Source organism: Lepisosteus oculatus, unplaced genomic scaffold, assembly GCF_040954835.1.
Source record: "Lepisosteus oculatus isolate fLepOcu1 unplaced genomic scaffold, fLepOcu1.hap2 HAP2_SCAFFOLD_137, whole genome shotgun sequence".
NCBI lineage: Eukaryota > Metazoa > Chordata > Actinopteri > Semionotiformes > Lepisosteidae > Lepisosteus > Lepisosteus oculatus.
Genome location: NW_027167686.1, coordinates 164127 through 182612, shown reverse-complemented (window position 1 = coordinate 182612; position 18486 = coordinate 164127). Strand labels below are relative to the sequence as shown.

General features: G+C 46.1%; 1 non-coding gene across 1 annotated transcript; it reads left to right on the top strand.

Moving 5' to 3' along the window:
- Positions 1-2687: 2687 nt before the first annotated feature.
- Positions 2688-2761, top strand: trnai-aau (transfer RNA isoleucine (anticodon AAU)). Its single transcript has one exon. It is a non-coding gene; the product is annotated as a tRNA-Ile (tRNA).
- Positions 2762-18486: the final 15725 nt, after the last annotated feature.

Sequence of the window (18486 nt, the reverse complement as noted above, 5' to 3'; positions counted from 1 at the left end):
AGTGAAATTAGTCATTTATTGCACTATTTTTAATATAATCTCTAATTAAAAGTGAATAGAATTAAGTTTGGAGCAACAAGGAACACAAAAAAAAAAGATTTTAAGGAAAAAAATGATGTCTTCTGTGCCAGGTGCCTGCAAGGGGAGAAAGCTAGAATCCTACCCAGGCTCCTGGAGCTCTGTCCTGGCTAAAGGAGGGTGAATCCATCCCCTTCAAAGCTCCATGAAAAAATGATCATTTAAATTTTGAAAAAAAAAACATCATATAACAACAGTTTTCATTCATAGGAGTGAAAAACAACCATTTTTGAAGACATATTAGTTTCTAAAACACTACAATAAAGTTGAAAACATCCGTTTTATATTACATTAATTTTTGTGAAATAAGTCATTTATTGCACTATTTTTAATAAAATCTCTAATTAAATGTGATTAAAATTAAGTTTGGAACAACAAGGAACACAAAAAAAAAGATTTTAAGGAAAAAAATATTGTCTTCTGTGCCAGGTGCCTGCAAGGGGAGAAAGCTAGAATCCTACCCAGGCTCCTGGAGCTCTGTCCTGGCTAAAGGAGGGTGAATCCATTCCATTCAAAGCTCCATGAAAAAATGATATTTTTAAATTTGAAAAAAAAAAAACATTGTAGAACAACATCTCTTGGTCCACAGAGTGCAAAAATCCAACTTTGAAGAAAATCCATTGACTGATCCACGAATCCTGAAGTTTCTTCGCATGATATCGGGCTTGAAACCACTTTCTGGAAAATGATGAAAAATGCCAAAAATGAAAAAAAAGTTATCAATTCTAGAGCCTAAGGGGAAAATAAGACAAATGTATATCTCCAAATAATTTTATGTGCTTCAGAAGAGCCCAGGAAAGTTTTTTGCATACATGAAACCACGCCCGTTTGCACGTAAGCAGACATGGTTGCACACACGACTGCATGAAAGCACGCGTGCATGCAAAATCATCCTGTTAAGCATTTGAAAAGCCGCACCACGGCGCACTTGAAATAGCTCTTACATTAGAGGTCGACGCAGGAATCGCCTTTTTATTTACGCTCTTACCAACGCGATGGAAAGCAAAACAAAGCAAAGCAGAGCAAAACAAAATGAACAAACGCAAAACCCTCACGTCCCGCACTTGCATATAACGCCGTTACGTGCCCAAGCGGTATTGTACGTCATCCTAGCACTGCACCCCGGGGCGTACGGTATATGGGAATGAGCACACGCCACGAATCGTCTCAAATCACTCCCTACAACTGTAAGGTGCCTTGAAGCGTGCACCCCCAACATTCTTCTTTGCGCATCTGTGAAAGGTAAACTCTTGAGCAAACTCTGAACCAGCTCTAAGGAAACTAATCCGATTAGACGTTACTTTGACTCATCCTTTAACAGTTTTCAGTCTCTGTCTTTAAACACCTTGCTCAGTCACATTCAAGCCACAAGTACTCTTCTCGGATGTTGCACAAACAAATCCTAATGTCTTGAAAGCATTGCAGCATGTTTGTGTCCCACTTCCCGTGGCTGCAGGACGACTGACACGAACGGACAAACACAATCTGTGGCGTTTAGCGTGACATAGTCTTGCAGGCATCGTGCTGTCTTACTGCAATACTATACCACTTGAGGAAACAGTCCATCTGGCCATGAAACTCATTTGAACGTCTAGCTACAGCAACTAACAATAACATGATTTATTCAGGATGTGTGGAATCAGCACGTCCCGGAGACAGCTTCTGAAATCGTGAGCATTCTCTGGTGGTGTCCTGGAGGGCTCCCCCGGGCATGTGTTGGTGGTATAGTGGTGAGCATAGCTACCTTCCAAGCAGGTGACCCGGGTTCGATTCCCGGCCAACGCAGTGGCAAGTGTTTTCAAATGCTGTCACAAGCCTTTGGTAAGCAAAGCGAAGCCTTTTGAAAGAGCTAAAGCACTGCAAAATGGAATTGAAGGAGAATCTTACAGGGGATTCTGAGCAGTGTCTAAATAAATAAATTCACAGCGTCCGCGGATGGCATTTTGCAGCTGGAAGTAGATGTCGACGCTTTTTTCACACAGCACCAAAAAAGCGTCTTTTTTGAAGGTACAGGCATTGAGCATTGGTGGTTCATTGTTAGAACTCTCGCCTGCCACGCAGGAGGCTTGGTTTCGATTCCTGGCCAATGCAGTGGCTTTTGCAGCGAAGAGCTCCATCACTTGCATCCCAACTTTTGCAACTCGCAACTGAAAACCCACTGAAGCTAAGCAGGTGTGAGCCAGGTCAGTACCTGGATGAGGGTGAGCTACAGGGAAAAACAAAGCTTCCAGCTGGAAGCGGTGTTAATGGGGCCAGCGGGGAGGCGCTCACCCTGAGGTCTGTGCGGGTCCCAATCTCCCAATATAGTGACGGAGAAGCTGTGTTGTAAAGGGGCGCTGTCTTTTGGATGAGATGTAAAACCGAGGTCATAGTGCTCTGTGGTCATTAGAAATGACCACCAAAACCTTTGACAAAAGCTCTTGGTAATTGATGGTCTTCAATAATGTTTCTCCTTTAGGTACATTTAAAATCAGCTGAATAATGCTGTGAAATCATGAAACTGCATGAGAAAGCCCGTACACTGAATTACACGGCTTTCTATTCAAAGGAGGACAAAAGAAATTCCCTGAGTTCGATTTTTTGCAGCACAGAGAGGGGCACTCTCATGAGGCCGGTTAGCTCAGTTGGTTAGAGCGTGGTGCTAATAACGCCAAGGTCGCGGGTTCGAGCCCCGTATGGGCCATGTCCTTTTCTCCTCTCTTACCAAAGCTGTTAGGTTCCTTTCCGTGGTGAGAGGGGTTGTCATGCAACACTGCCACATAGTGCCGACAGACAAGAGTGTTGCGGGAGAAGAGAAAAGTGTTTGAAGATTTAAGAGTGTCTTAGGTGGAGCCAAAATCAAGTGTCACAAATGCAAGTGGGAAGATTTCCAATGTTTAATATGGTCAAAATAAGCGGAAGTTACCAGCTGGTCCGGCACAGTCTGCCATGCTTTTGTCATATACTGTAAAGTGGTGTCGAACTGGAGCCTCACCATTTGCATATGTGAGGCTCCAGTTATACATCGATTGTCACATTAAATGACAAAAATGAAGAGAGGTAAAGCAGCTGGAGAGGTTTTCTTACAACTTCTGAGCTGACACAGTTTTGGAAAATGTTTCCTTCACGCTGCACTGTACAATATAGGCAGCCAAGAGTCTCCAAAACAAAACAGAATTGACAGATAGGAGAAAATTCCCACTCCTCCTGAAGTTCCCAAAATCCAGCACTGAGCGTAAACAAAGTGTCTAAGTAGTGTGGGAATGTTAAACCTAACCCTAGCTGGAGTTTGAGCAATCCAGCACTGAGAGTAAAAAGATGAGTCAAAGTAACGTCTAATCAGATTAGTTTCCTTAGAGCTGGTTCAGAGTTTGCTCAAGAGTTTACCTTTCACAGATGCGCAAAGAAGAATGTTGGGGGTGCAGGCTTCAAGGCGCCTTACAGCTGTAGGGAGTGATTCGAGACGATTCGTGGCGTGTGCTCGTTCCCATATACCTTACGCCCCGGGGTGCAGTGCTAGGATGACGTACAATACCTCTTGGGCACGTAACGGCGTTATATGCAAGTGCGGGACGTGGGGGTTTTCGTTTGTTCGTTTTGTTTTGCTCTGCTTTGCTTTGTTTTGCTTTCCATCGCGTTGGTAAGAGCGTAAATAAAAAGGCGATTCCTGCATCTATCACTAATGTAAGAGCTATTTCAAGTGCGGCGTGGTGCGGCTTTTCAAATGCTCAACAGGATGACTTCGCTTGCACGTGTGCTTTCATGCAGTCGTGTGTGCAACCATGTCTGCTTATGTGCAAACGGGCGTGGTTTCATGTATGCAAAAAACTTTCCTGGGCTCTTCTGAAGCACATAAAATTATTTGGAGATATACATTTGTCTTGTTTTCCTCTTAGGCTCTAGAATTGATAACTTTTTTTTAGGATTCTAGCTTTCTCCCCTTGCAGGCATCGGGCACAGAGGACCTCATGGTTTTCCTGAAAATCTTTTTTTTTTTGTGTTCCTTGTTGTTCCAAACTTAATTTTAATCACTTTTAATTAGATATTTTATTAAAAATAGTGCAAAAAATGACTAATTTCACTAAAAATAATGTAATATAAAACTGATGTTTTTAACTTTATTGTAGTGTTTTAGAAACTACTATGTCTTCAAAAATGGTTATTTTTCACTCCTAGGAATGAAAGCTGTTGTTATATGATGTTTATTTTCAAATTTTGAAAAAATCAAAGGATTCTAGCTTTCTCCCCTTGCAGGCATCGGACACAGAGAACCTCATGGTTTTCCTAAAAATCATTTGTTATGTTCCCTGGTGTTCCAAACTTAGTTTTAATCAATTTTAATTTGTTATTATGTTAAAAACAGGGTAATAAGTTTCTAATTGGACTATAAATAATGTCATATTGTCTGCTATAAAACTGATGTTTTCATCTCCATTGTAGAGATTCTAGAATCAACTAATAGAGAATTAAAATAAAAAAGGGCATAAGAAGACATTACCAACAACGACCACAAGATGGAGATGTTGTCTAGACATTACCAACAACGACCACAAGATGGAGATATTGTCCAAAGAGGCAAGAAGGGCAAAGCCGCGATAAGGAGATTGCTGTCAGAATGCACATCCGGATCCCAAACAGAATCTCTAGTAAATTATGATCATTTGTGAAACAGGCAAATGAGTGTCTGCTACAATATGATTGCTACATATCTGCATTTGTTGGTTTTTAAGGAGTAAGAGTGCAGGCGGTTTAAACCTGCGATCCAGTGTGTTGAAGTATTTCACAACACTACCCCTAGCACATCTGGAAATAAATCCTCATAATGATTATTGCCCTGGGCATGTACCAAAAAATCACTGAGCATATACATATATCGCTGTGTTGAAGCTAGAGACACAGAATAAGTGCAAACACATCCTAAATACAGTGTTCCTGCACCTTGACCTCATCCAGAATGTATCGTTTTTTGAAAGCGATTGCTGTCAGAATGCACAACTGAATCCCAAACAGAATCTCTAGTCAAATATGATCATTTGTGAAACAGGCAAATGAGTCTCTCAGGTGCCCATTGCTCATTTTCAGACACATTTATGCAATACTTTCACCATGCGTTGAGCAATAGGGATTAAAGATACCAGAGGTAAGGTTTAAAAGTGATTCTGAGGTGCAACACATCAGCGATACAGCTAGGCATCTGAAATGCGGGGTTTGAGAGCCCTTCAGGGAACACCGTACCCTAAAGGTACCAGAAGTCCACTAGTATAAGCATTAAGTCACTGTCAGCCCTGTTGCAATGTGATTGCTACATATCTTCATTTCTTTGGTTTTTAAGGAGTAAGAGTGCAGGGGGTCTAAATCTGCGATCCAGTGTGTTGAAGTATTTCACAACACTACCTGTAGCCCGTCTGGAAATAAATCCTCATTCTGATTATTGACCTGGGCATGTACCAATAAATCACTGAGTATATATATATATCACTGTGTTGAAGCTAGAGACCTGTATGTAATAATATGATGCTAAAATGTTATTTTCACATGTAAGAAAACCGGCTCAGGGACGCCAAATATGTAATGTTGCCATAGCAAAATTAAATGTAGTGGCTCTCTGAAGGCACCAGTTCTGTAGGGTTTGGGCATTTACTGAGACAATTATTAATTGTAGCAGTAAATCACAAAGTTGATTCTTTTGATGGCTTTAGAATCCAACCATGTGACATAACTCAAACAACGCGCACACACAGGTACTAATACACGAGGATACATTTATTAATACATAAAATATGCATGTAAACCTAACAGATCTTATCGAGAGGGTTATCAGAATACAAAAGATATATATTCAGTCAGTTACGAAGTGTTACACATATCAAGAGGACATACGTTCAGTATATCATTCATTAAGACCGTTTCGTTAATGAACTTGGTTATAACTTCTACATTAGATACTCAAACAAGTACATAACTCTTAGGAATTAAATTGATATCAACTGGTTGGGATAACAATTGAATTCTCGAGCTGTAATGCAGTGAAGTTGAATACTCATCCAATCTTTGGGGATTCAGATCTTCCTGCGGGCACAAAGAAACAGTTGCAGGCTGTTGCTGTCCAATCCGCGCTCTCTGGCTCCGTGCCAGGCTGTGCTGTGCGGCTTGCGACGGTGCGCTGCTGATGCTCACTGTGGGCTTTAACTAGCAAAGTTTGTGCACAGGAGAAAAGATGACTGTGGGTCCCAGCAAGTCAGGAAGAGGACCGGTTCGTTTCTGATGAAGAGCTAGTTCTGAATAGTGATTCAGCTGTCCACAGTTCCGACCTGTTCACAAGGCAGGCCTGCTGCTGGTGCTAACCTCGGGTGGATCCTCTGGTTATTCTCTGGCAACCTCCGCTCTAGACTCTTAGAACAAAGGAAAGTTCTGGCACTCGGACACACTGGCCGTTCCGTGGTTGTCCGGGCTGAGTCTCAGGATGGTCAGGAGGCGTGCTGCGAGAATGTCCTGCCCTTGGGAGCCTTCTGCTCCTGGGCCGTCCTGCTCTGGAATTCTCCTTTGAATTCCCTTTAGAATTGTCCACAGAATCCTCTGAATCCTCCCTTCTGAATCTTACTGAATCTCACAGGCTCTCTGTGTTGCCTGTTTTTACCTGGAGGAACTTCAGCTCATTGATTGGCTGAAAGTTCCATAGGCATCAGAGTCCCACGTGGGTTACTCGGCCCTACCAGTCCCTGATTGATTGATCAAGGTGAGATATGAGTCACTTAGTCCTGACACTTAGTAATGCAGTCCAGATGTCCAACTGGCACTCCCTAGACAGATAGGCGCCAATGGATGACCATTGATCATGATAGCCAGGCTTAGCTAAGTGCATCCCCCTTTGGGAGCTGTCCTAGGACCTTAAATCACCCTGCAGAACAGTTTCTCTGTGGCTGCACCACAGAGATGAACAGAGAAATGGGGCCTCATTTGGGAAGGCTCAGAACACTTAATTCTGCCTTATTAATAAGCCTCGCCGCTACATATCCCCCCTTTTTGAAGGTCACGAGGTCCTGAGGCGTTGTTGCCTTCAAAACAAAACAGAGTTAAGTGATGTCCCTTGCCATTAGAACATTAATCTTAAATGTCCACATTACTCCTCGAGAATTCATACCGGAACCAGTGTTGGATACAAACAGGATGAATAACATCTGGAGTATGTATAAACACGGTAGGAGACATTATCTAGGTCTAGGAATTACACATCAGGAAGTTCACTGTCAATATCTGATACCTCTGTAGTAGATATTTGGGGAGAAATCACTTCCTTTCTTTTGACATGCTACCTTTGACTCATTCATGCTACCCAGATTACATTTTGATGCAAGAGTACAGCATTCAGAGTACACTGTCAGTCATGATCCAGCTTCCCAGCAGCAGTGTTAAAATATAACCAGTTCCTGTTCCCAGCCCCGCGATAAACCACAACACCTGTGTTGGGTATCTGCTAGGGTGGTTTGGAGGTTTGTTCCATTAAAGCAAACTAACTACCTGTACCTCTTCAGGGCTTACTGTTTCTTGGATTTCTATCCAATTCAATAGTGTGGCACCTGAAGGCATCCATGACCTCAAGTTTGGTCTTATGTTGTCTGGTTCCAGACCGTACAGTGTTAAGTTACCATGCTGTACTATGGCCTCCTCGGGAACTTGCAGGAAAACTGTTTGATTAGGTAGCTGCATTGTGGTAGCTGTATCATGCCTGTCACAAGTCATAGTGTCAGTTAAATGTGGTGTGCTGACCAGCCATTTACTTCCTACCTGCTCTTCATGGGGTTCATTAACCTCCCTCTGCTCGATAGTAGCTTTACACCCTTCATTGGTGAATCGTTTAGACACAGCCAATGGATAGCTTTGGTAGCCATACCCATCTCAAGATTTGGAACCAAATTCAATCTTGGATTGCCTTCTGGGTGAGCTATGAGCGATGGGGTTAATGTCACATACTCCTCTACTGAGAAGAGTGGAATCAAGTGGGTTGGGAATCGTGCCGTGGTTAGACTGGCTACAGTGGCACTAAGCTCCCTTAATAGGTCTTGTGTCAACATTCTGGCCTGTTGCACACAAGCATAAACCCACTGTATAACACCAACAATCATGTCCACTGGTTGGGGAATAAGGTTTAACCCTGTTGCATAGGAAATTGCCTGTAGGGTTTTCCCTAAGCTTTCCAACTTTTGCTGCTGTCGATACAGTCTGTCACTACCCTCCGGCATCTCTGACCCCTGCCTTCTTGGGGCAGTCAGGGTGAGAGTGCCAGTAGCACACAAACCTACCAGAAAAAAGCAAACGTGCAACAGTGGCGGCAGCAATCAGTCCTCCCAAAAGTCTTTTCGGGTGGCTGATCCCAGTCATCTCCTTCTGAATGACTGTCGCCTTTCTAAGCTGGCGCAGCGTGTACATGGTGTCTTTCTCAGTATGCCCTGTGGCATCTTGGGCACCAACATCCTGGAAATATGGGGAGATCTGACGCAGCTGCTGATGCTGCTCCTCCTTTTCCAGGGCATCTGCTTTTTCGATTTGTTCATGCCTGTGCTCTAGGAACCCTGCAGGGGGCGGTGCAGCGGTGGAGCATGCCTGACCCTCGGCTGAGTGGTCATCTGGAGCACCTGAGTGATCTGGGATTGTTACCCCATTCTCACTGTTCAGGTCCACCCTGCACACTTCCTGATTGAGGAATCCCTCTATCGGCATGTTTACAATCGTTCGCTGGGCTTGGGTGTAGGACACCTGCTCACTCCCCCCTTCCCTTGCTAGGGGTTCGGGGAGCTGCCCCAGTACTGGGATAGCTAGTTCACTGTCTTTGAACTTACTATCACTCACCAGGCCCATGTCAGTGCAGGCGGGGATTCTGACACCCCTCTTTGCGATGTCCTGCACTGGCAGGCGGGTGACTTGACCATCCAGCTCCAGTCTGGCTGAACCACTGTTGGTCAGACTCAGACTGACAGACTGAGCTGGTGGCTGTAAGAAACCCGGCTCGGCTTTCATTCCCTGTCCCTTCTGGGGGACTGGGTGTGTTGGCAACCCTGCCGTTGAGGCAGGAACAATCAGGTCAGTCTCACTCACTACCTGGTAGTTGTGAGAAATAATGTTACCTGACTGCAGGTTCCCTGGGTCACAGCAGAGGGAATCGGCATCTGGGATCAGGTGTGTCCACAGTGCAGTAGTCTCAGCGTCCAGCTGGGCCTCCTGTCTAACCTGTGAATGTTGCACCAGGGGCACCTGGCGGTGGCCCTGTGACAGCTGCTCAAGCAGATCCTCACTAATAGAGGACCTCTCAGGGCTAAGGGTGAGGGCTACATCACCAACCTGCTCTCCTGCCATCTGGATCCCTTCCACCACTGCAGGGTGGTGTTCCTGACCCCTCTTGGGTGCCAGGGTGCACAGGGAAAGCTCCTTTTCATCGCCAGGTGGGGAGATCTGCTCCTCTTTAGGGATGTAAAAGGTGTGTGCTTTACCTGGTGGATCAGGCGGCTGCTTGGAGCACCGCTCCTGTGGCATGGAGGCTGTTGGGACCTTGGCCGGGACACGACTTCCCTGTATATCCGGGGAACAAGGAAATATTTTTATTTCTTGTCCAGAGGGAACAGAAGGAATCTCCACATAGGCTTATGTGTTCGGTGGGCACTGTGTGAGCACAGTCTGCCTCTTGGCCCCCCTTTCCTTCTGTACAGAAGGCTTAGGAGCCTTGACCTGTTTCCACACTTTGCCTTTCTGGTGATCCACCAAAGGTTCCTCTCTGAGTCGCATGCCCTTTTCTTTTTCAACCCGTTTGAGCTTGCCGTGTGACATCAAACACCTTTCAACCTCAGTGTCAATCAGTGTCTCACTGTGTAAGACATCTCCCATGGCAGCTTTGAGGTAAAAGCTACTTGCTTTTCCTCTGTGTTTTACTGCCTGCTCTGTGACTTCAGGGGTGGAGTCAGCACTGACTTGGGAGTGGCTGAATTCATCCAGGCAGGAACCCTTCCGCTCAATCAGATAGACTGAGGGAGGGAGAGGGGGCGGGTCTCCGCCTCCTCCAGTGGAGAGTATCAGCTCATTCACGCTTCCGGCAGCCTTGGGGAGCGGTTGTCCCTGTCCTAATAAAGCTTGTTCAAGCCTGGCCAGGTGGGCGGCTACTGAATCCTTTTGTTCAGCTTTATCTAGCCCTTTCCCTCCCCCGGTGTTCTCATGGCACTTAGGACGCTGGGTGCAGTCCTGTGTGCATGCTTTGGAACGGGGCTTAGCCAGCTCAGGAGCCTGTGCTCCTTCGAGCAGGGGGGAATTAATCCTGCTGGCTCTGACGGCAAACACAGTCACTTTAACAGCTTTTTGCTCAGAGCGACTTTGGACATCATACTCCCAGGCTTTCTGCACGAATCTCTTAATATCAGTCATTTTCATGGTCTGTGCATCTGTATGCATTAAGATCATCTTTCTGACTGACGGGTGGAGATTCGCAATGAATAAACCCTTGAAATGTGTGTTCTCTTCGCAACCCTCATCATTTCGCCCTGCAAAATAAGTTCGTCTAAGTCTCTCGTAATATTCGCGAGGGGACTCTGCTCTCTCGTGCTTAATGTTAAGAGCGGCGGCTATCGCAGCAGTCGGGTCAATAAACGCACTTTATTCTTCAATAAGTGCTTGACAAAGCTTCTCAAAATCATTACAGACTTCTTTCTTCTGCCTAGCCATCCACTCATGTACAGCTCTGCTGGTAGTTTTCCTGACCAGAAACACTTTCTCCTGTTCTGTGGCGTTTGGCAGATACTGCAGGGTATACCTGAGGTCCTGAATATAACTCTCGATATTATTCTCTGACACTGCGGGGTCAAATCTCTCTATGTCCTTCGCTAGCTCTCTCAGAGAATGGAGATTTATCCTTCTAGCTTCTCCGCTGACGGAGATATGGAAGAGATCGTGGTCAGACCTGTCGCTGCTAGAGAGAGTGCTAAATAGCGACTCGAATTCAGACCTTTTAGCAACCATCGTTAAACTTAAAGAGTATTACTTTTAAGTACGAAATCATAGTTTTACCACAGAAAACCACAAGATCAAGTATGCAATCAACCCGGTAGATCGCAAAAGATCACAAAACAATCAAGCACTGCTTAAAGAGCAAGGGGAACTTTTTTTTCTTTCGGCTTTCAGCACACCGTATTGTTGTGTATGAAACCAGCGGCGTTTTATATTGAATTATTCCGCTTGGTTGATTCATTTCAGTCTTGCCACGCCCACCCAGGGACGCCAAATAATGTAAGAAAACCGGCTCAGGGACGCCAAATATGTAATGTTGCCATAGCAAAATTAAATGTAGTGGCTCTCTGAAGGCACCAGTTCTGTAGGGTTTGGGCATTTACTGAGACAATTATTAATTGTAGCAGTAAATCACAAAGTTGATTCTTTTGATGGCTTTAGAATCCAACCATGCGACATAACTCAAACAACGCGCACACACAGGTACTAATACACGAGGATACATTTATTAATACATAAAATATGCATGTAAACCTAACAGATCTTATCGAGAGCGTTATCAGAATACAAAAGATATATATTCAGTCAGTTACGAAGTGTTACACATATCAAGAGGACATACGTTCAGTATATATTTCATTAAGACCGTTTCGTTAATGAACTTGTTTATAACTTCTACATTAGATACTCAAACAAGTACATAACTCTTAGGAATTAAATTGATATCAACTGGTTGGGATAACAATTGAATTCTCGAGCTGTAATGCATTGAAGTTGAATACTCATCCAATCTTTGGGGATTCAGATCTTCCTGCGGGCACAAAGAAACAGTTGCAGGCTGTTGCTGTCCAATCCGCGCTCTCTGGCTCCGTGCCAGGCTGTGCTGTGCGGCTTGCGACGGTGCGCTGCTGATGCTCACTGACCGGCTAGTTAGTGTTGGCTTTAACTAGCAAAGTTTGTGCACAGGAGAAAAGATGACTGTGGGTCCGAGCAAGTCAGGAAGAGGACCGGTTCGTTTCTAATGAAGAGCTAGTTCTGAATAGCTGTCCACAGTTCCGACCTGTTCACAAGGCAGGCCTGCTGCTGGTGCTAACCTCGGGTGGATCCTCTGGTTATTCTCTGGCAACCTCCGCTCTAGACTCTTAGAACAAAGGAAAGTTCTGGCACTCGGACACACTGGCCGTTCCGTGGTTGTCCGGGCTGAGTCTCAGGATGGTCAGGAGGCGTGCTGCGAGAATGTCCTGCCCTTGGGAGCCTTCTGCTCCTGGGCCGTCCTGCTCTGGAATTCTCCTTTGAATTCCCTTTAGAATTGTCCACAGAATCCTCTGAATCCTCCCTTCTGAATCTTACTGAATCTCACAGGCTCTCTGTGTTGCCTGTTTTTACCTGGAGGAACTTCAGCTCATTGATTGGCTGAAAGTTCCATAGGCATCAGAGTCCCACGTGGGTTACTCGGCCCTACCAGTCCCTGATTGATTGATCAAGGTGAGATATGAGTCACTTAGTCCTGACACTTAGTAATGCAGTCCAGATGTCCAACTGGCACTCCCTAGACAGATAGGCACCAATGGATGACCATTGATCATGATAGCCAGGCTTAGCTAAGTGCATCCCCCTTTGGGAGCTGTCCTAGGACCTTAAATCACCCTGCAGAACAGTTTCTCTGTGGCTGCACCACAGAGATGAACAGAGAAATGGGGCCTCATTTGGGAAGGCTCAGAACACTTAATTCTGCCTTATTAATAAGCCTCGCCGCTACATATCCCCCCTTTTTGAAGGTCACGAGGTCCTGAGGCGTTGTTGCCTTCAAAACAAAACAGAGTTAAGTGATGTCCCTTGCCATTAGAACATTAATCTTAAATGTCCACATTACTCCTCGAGAATTCATACCGGAACCAGTGTTGGATACAAACAGGATGAATAACATCTGGAGTATGTATAAACACGGTAGGAGACATTATCTAGGTCTAGGAATTACACATCAGGAAGTTCACTGTCAATATCTGATACCTCTGTAGTAGATATTTGGGGAGAAATCACTTCCTTTCTTTTGACATGCTACCTTTGACTCATTCATGCTACCCAGATTACATTTTGATGCAAGAGTACAGCATTCAGAGTACACTGTCAGTCATGATCCAGCTTCCCAGCAGCAGTGTTAAAATATAACCAGTTCCTGTTCCCAGCCCCGCGATAAACCACAACACCTGTGTTGGGTATCTGCTAGGGTGGTTTGGAGGTTTGTTCCATTAAAGCAAACTAACTACCTGTACCTCTTCAGGGCTTACTGTTTCTTGGATTTCTATCCAATTCAATAGTGTGGCACCTGAAGGCATCCATGACCTCAAGTTTGGTCTTATGTTGTCTGGTTCCAGACCGTACAGTGTTAAGTTACCATGCTGTACTATGGCCTCCTCGGGAACTTGCAGGAAAACTGTTTGATTAGGTAGCTGCATTGTGGTAGCTGTATCATGCCTGTCACAAGTCATAGTGTCAGTTAAATGTGGTGTGCTGACCAGCCATTTACTTCCTACCTGCTCTTCATGGGGTTCATTAACCTCCCTCTGCTCGATAGTAGCTTTACACCCTTCATTGGTGAATCGTTTAGACACAGCCAATGGATAGCTTTGGTAGCCATACCCATCTCAAGATTTGGAACCAAATTCAATCTTGGATTGCCTTCTGGGTGAGCTATGAGCGATGGGGTTAATGTCACATACTCCTCTACTGAGAAGAGTGGAATCAAGTGGGTTGGGAATCGTGCCGTGGTTAGACTGGCTACAGTGGCACTAAGCTCCCTTAATAGGTCTTGTGTCAACATTCTGGCCTGTTGCACACAAGCATAAACCCACTGTATAACACCAACAATCATGTCCACTGGTTGGGGAATAAGGTTTAACCCTGTTGCATAGGAAATTGCCTGTAGGGTTTTCCCTAAGCTTTCCAACTTTTGCTGCTGTCGATACAGTCTGTCACTACCCTCCGGCATCTCTGACCCCTGCCTTCTTGGGGCAGTCAGGGTGAGAGTGCCAGTAGCACACAAACCTACCAGAAAAAAGCAAACGTGCAACAGTGGCGGCAGCAATCAGTCCTCCCAAAAGTCTTTTCGGGTGGCTGATCCCAGTCATCTCCTTCTGAATGACTGTCGCCTTTCTAAGCTGGCGCAGCGTGTACATGGTGTCTTTCTCAGTATGCCCTGTGGCATCTTGGGCACCAACATCCTGGAAATATGGGGAGATCTGACGCAGCTGCTGATGCTGCTCCTCCTTTTCCAGGGCATCTGCTTTTTCGATTTGTTCATGCCTGTGCTCTAGGAACCCTGCAGGGGGCGGTGCAGCGGTGGAGCATGCCTGACCCTCGGCTGAGTGGTCATCTGGAGCACCTGAGTGATCTGGGATTGTTACCCCATTCTCACTGTTCAGGTCCACCCTGCACACTTCCTGATTGAGGAATCCCTCTATCGGCATGTTTACAATCGTTCGCTGGGCTTGGGTGTAGGACACCTGCTCACTCCCCCCTTCCCTTGCTAGGGGTTCGGGGAGCTGCCCCAGTACTGGGATAGCTAGTTCACTGTCTTTGAACTTACTATCACTCACCAGGCCCATGTCAGTGCAGGCGGGGATTCTGACACCCCTCTTTGCGATGTCCTGCACTGGCAGGCGGGTGACTTGACCATCCAGCTCCAGTCTGGCTGAACCACTGTTGGTCAGACTCAGACTGACAGACTGAGCTGGTGGCTGTAAGAAACCCGGCTCGGCTTTCATTCCCTGTCCCTTCTGGGGGACTGGGTGTGTTGGCAACCCTGCCGTTGAGGCAGGAACAATCAGGTCAGTCTCACTCACTACCTGGTAGTTGTGAGAAATAATGTTACCTGACTGCAGGTTCCCTGGGTCACAGCAGAGGGAATCGGCATCTGGGATCAGGTGTGTCCACAGTGCAGTAGTCTCAGCGTCCAGCTGGGCCTCCTGTCTAACCTGTGAATGTTGCACCAGGGGCACCTGGCGGTGGCCCTGTGACAGCTGCTCAAGCAGATCCTCACTAATAGAGGACCTCTCAGGGCTAAGGGTGAGGGCTACATCACCAACCTGCTCTCCTGCCATCTGGATCCCTTCCACCACTGCAGGGTGGTGTTCCTGACCCCTCTTGGGTGCCAGGGTGCACAGGGAAAGCTCCTTTTCATCGCCAGGTGGGGAGATCTGCTCCTCTTTAGGGATGTAAAAGGTGTGTGCTTTACCTGGTGGATCAGGCGGCTGCTTGGAGCACCGCTCCTGTGGCATGGAGGCTGTTGGGACCTTGGCCGGGACACGACTTCCCTGTATATCCGGGGAACAAGGAAATATTTTTATTTCTTGTCCAGAGGGAACAGAAGGAATCTCCACATAGGCTTATGTGTTCGGTGGGCACTGTGTGAGCACAGTCTGCCTCTTGGCCCCCCTTTCCTTCTGTACAGAAGGCTTAGGAGCCTTGACCTGTTTCCACACTTTGCCTTTCTGGTGATCCACCAAAGGTTCCTCTCTGAGTCGCATGCCCTTTTCTTTTTCAACCCGTTTGAGCTTGCCGTGTGACATCAAACACCTTTCAACCTCAGTGTCAATCAGTGTCTCACTGTGTAAGACATCTCCCATGGCAGCTTTGAGGTAAAAGCTACTTGCTTTTCCTCTGTGTTTTACTGCCTGCTCTGTGACTTCAGGGGTGGAGTCAGCACTGACTTGGGAGTGGCTGAATTCATCCAGGCAGGAACCCTTCCGCTCAATCAGATAGACTGAGGGAGGGAGAGGGGGCGGGTCTCCGCCTCCTCCAGTGGAGAGTATCAGCTCATTCACGCTTCCGGCAGCCTTGGGGAGCGGTTGTCCCTGTCCTAATAAAGCTTGTTCAAGCCTGGCCAGGTGGGCGGCTACTGAATCCTTTTGTTCAGCTTTATCTAGCCCTTTCCCTCCCCCGGTGTTCTCATGGCACTTAGGACGCTGGGTGCAGTCCTGTGTGCATGCTTTGGAACGGGGCTTAGCCAGCTCAGGAGCCTGTGCTCCTTCGAGCAGGGGGGAATTAACCCTGCTGGCTCTGACGGCAAACACAGTCACTTTAACAGCTTTTTGCTCAGAGCGACTTTGGACATCATACTCCCAGGCTTTCTGCACGAATCTCTTAATATCAGTCATTTTCATGGTCTGTGCATCTGTATGCATTAAGATCATCTTTCTGACTGACGGGTGGAGATTCGCAATGAATAAACCCTTGAAATGTGTGTTCTCTTCGCAACCCTCATCATTTCGCCCTGCAAAATAAGTTCGTCTAAGTCTCTCGTAATATTCGCGAGGGGACTCTGCTCTCTCGTGCTTAATGTTAAGAGCGGCGGCTATCGCAGCAGTCGGGTCAATAAACGCACTTTATTCTTCAATAAGTGCTTGACAAAGCTTCTCAAAATCATAACAGACTTCTTTCTTCTGCCTAGCCATCCACTCATGTACAGCTCTGCTGGTAGTTTTCCTGACCAGAAACACTTTCTCCTGTTCTGTGGCGTTTGGCAGATACTGCAGGGTATACCTGAGGTCCTGAATATAACTCTCGATATTATTCTCTGACACTGCGGGGTCAAATCTCTCTATGTCCTTCGCTAGCTCTCTCAGAGAATGGAGATTTATCCTTCTAGCTTCTCCGCTGACGGAGATATGGAAGAGATCGTGGTCAGACCTGTCGCTGCTAGAGAGAGTGCTAAATAGCGATTCGAATTCAGACCTTTTAGCAACCATCGTTAAACTTAAAGAGTATTACTTTTAAGTACGAAATCATAGTTTTACCACAGAAAACCACAAGATCAAGTATGCAATCAACCCGCTAGATCGCAAAAGATCACAAAACAATCAAGCACTGCTTAAAGAGCAAGGGGAACTTTTTTTTCTTTCGGCTTTCAGCACACCGTATTGTTGTGTATGAAACCAGCGGCGTTTTATATTGAATTATTCCGCTTGGTTGACTCATTTCAGTCTTGCCACGCCCACCCAGGGACGCCAAATAATGTAAGAAAACCGGCTCAGGGACGCCAAATATGTAATGTTGCCATAGCAAAATTAAATGTAGTGGCTCTCTGAAGGCACCAGTTCTGTAGGGTTTGGGCATTTACTGAGACAATTATTAATTGTAGCAGTAAATCACAAAGTTGATTCTTTTGATGGCTTTAGAATCCAACCATGCGACATAACTCAAACAACGCGCACACACAGGTACTAATACACGAGGATACATTTATTAATACATAAAATATGCATGTAAACCTAACAGATCTTATCGAGAGCGTTATCAGAATACAAAAGATATATATTCAGTCAGTTACGAAGTGTTACACATATCAAGAGGACATACGTTCAGTATATATTTCATTAAGACCGTTTCGTTAATGAACTTGGTTATAACTTCTACATTAGATACTCAAACAAGTACATAACTCTTAGGAATTAAATTGATATCAACTGGTTGGGATAACAATTGAATTCTCGAGCTGTAATGCATTGAAGTTGAATACTCATCCAATCTTTGGGGATTCAGATCTTCCTGCGGGCACAAAGAAACAGTTGCAGGCTGTTGCTGTCCAATCCGCGCTCTCTGGCTCCGTGCCAGGCTGTGCTGTGCGGCTTGCGACGGTGCGCTGCTGATGCTCACTGACCGGCTAGTTAGTGTTGGCTTTAACTAGCAAAGTTTGTGCACAGGAGAAAAGATGACTGTGGGTCCGAGCAAGTCAGGAAGAGGACCGGTTCGTTTCTGATGAAGAGCTAGTTCTGAATAGTGATTCAGCTGTCCACAGTTCCGACCTGTTCACGAGGCCTGCTGCTGGTGCTAACCTCGGGTGGATCCTCTGGTTATTCTCTGGCAACCTCCGCTCTAGACTCTTAGAACAAAGGAAAGTTCTGGCACTCGGACACACTGGCCGTTCCGTGGTTGTCCGGGCTGAGTCTCAGGATGGTCAGGAGGCGCGCTGCGAGAATGTCCTGCCCTTGGGAGCCTTCTGCTCCTGGGCCGTCCTGCCCTGGAATTCTCCTTTGAATTCCCTTTAGAATTGTCCACAGAATCCTCTGAATCCTCCCTTCTGAATCTTACTGAATCTCACAGGCTCTCTGTGTTGCCTGTTTTTACCTGGAGGAACTTCAGCTCATTGATTGGCTGAAAGTTCCATGGGCATCAGAGTCCCACGTGGGTTACTCGGCCCTACCAGTCCCTGATTGATTGATCAAGGTGAGATATGAGTCACTTAGTCCTGACACTTAGTAATGCAGTCCAGATGTCCAACTGGCACTCCCTAGACAGATAGGCGCCAATGGATGACCATTGATCATGATAGCCAGGCTAAGCTAAGTGCATCCCCCTTTGGGAGCTGTCCTAGGACCTTAAATCACCCTGCATGAATAGTCTCTCTGTGGCTGCACCAGAGAGATGAACAGAGAAATGGGGCCT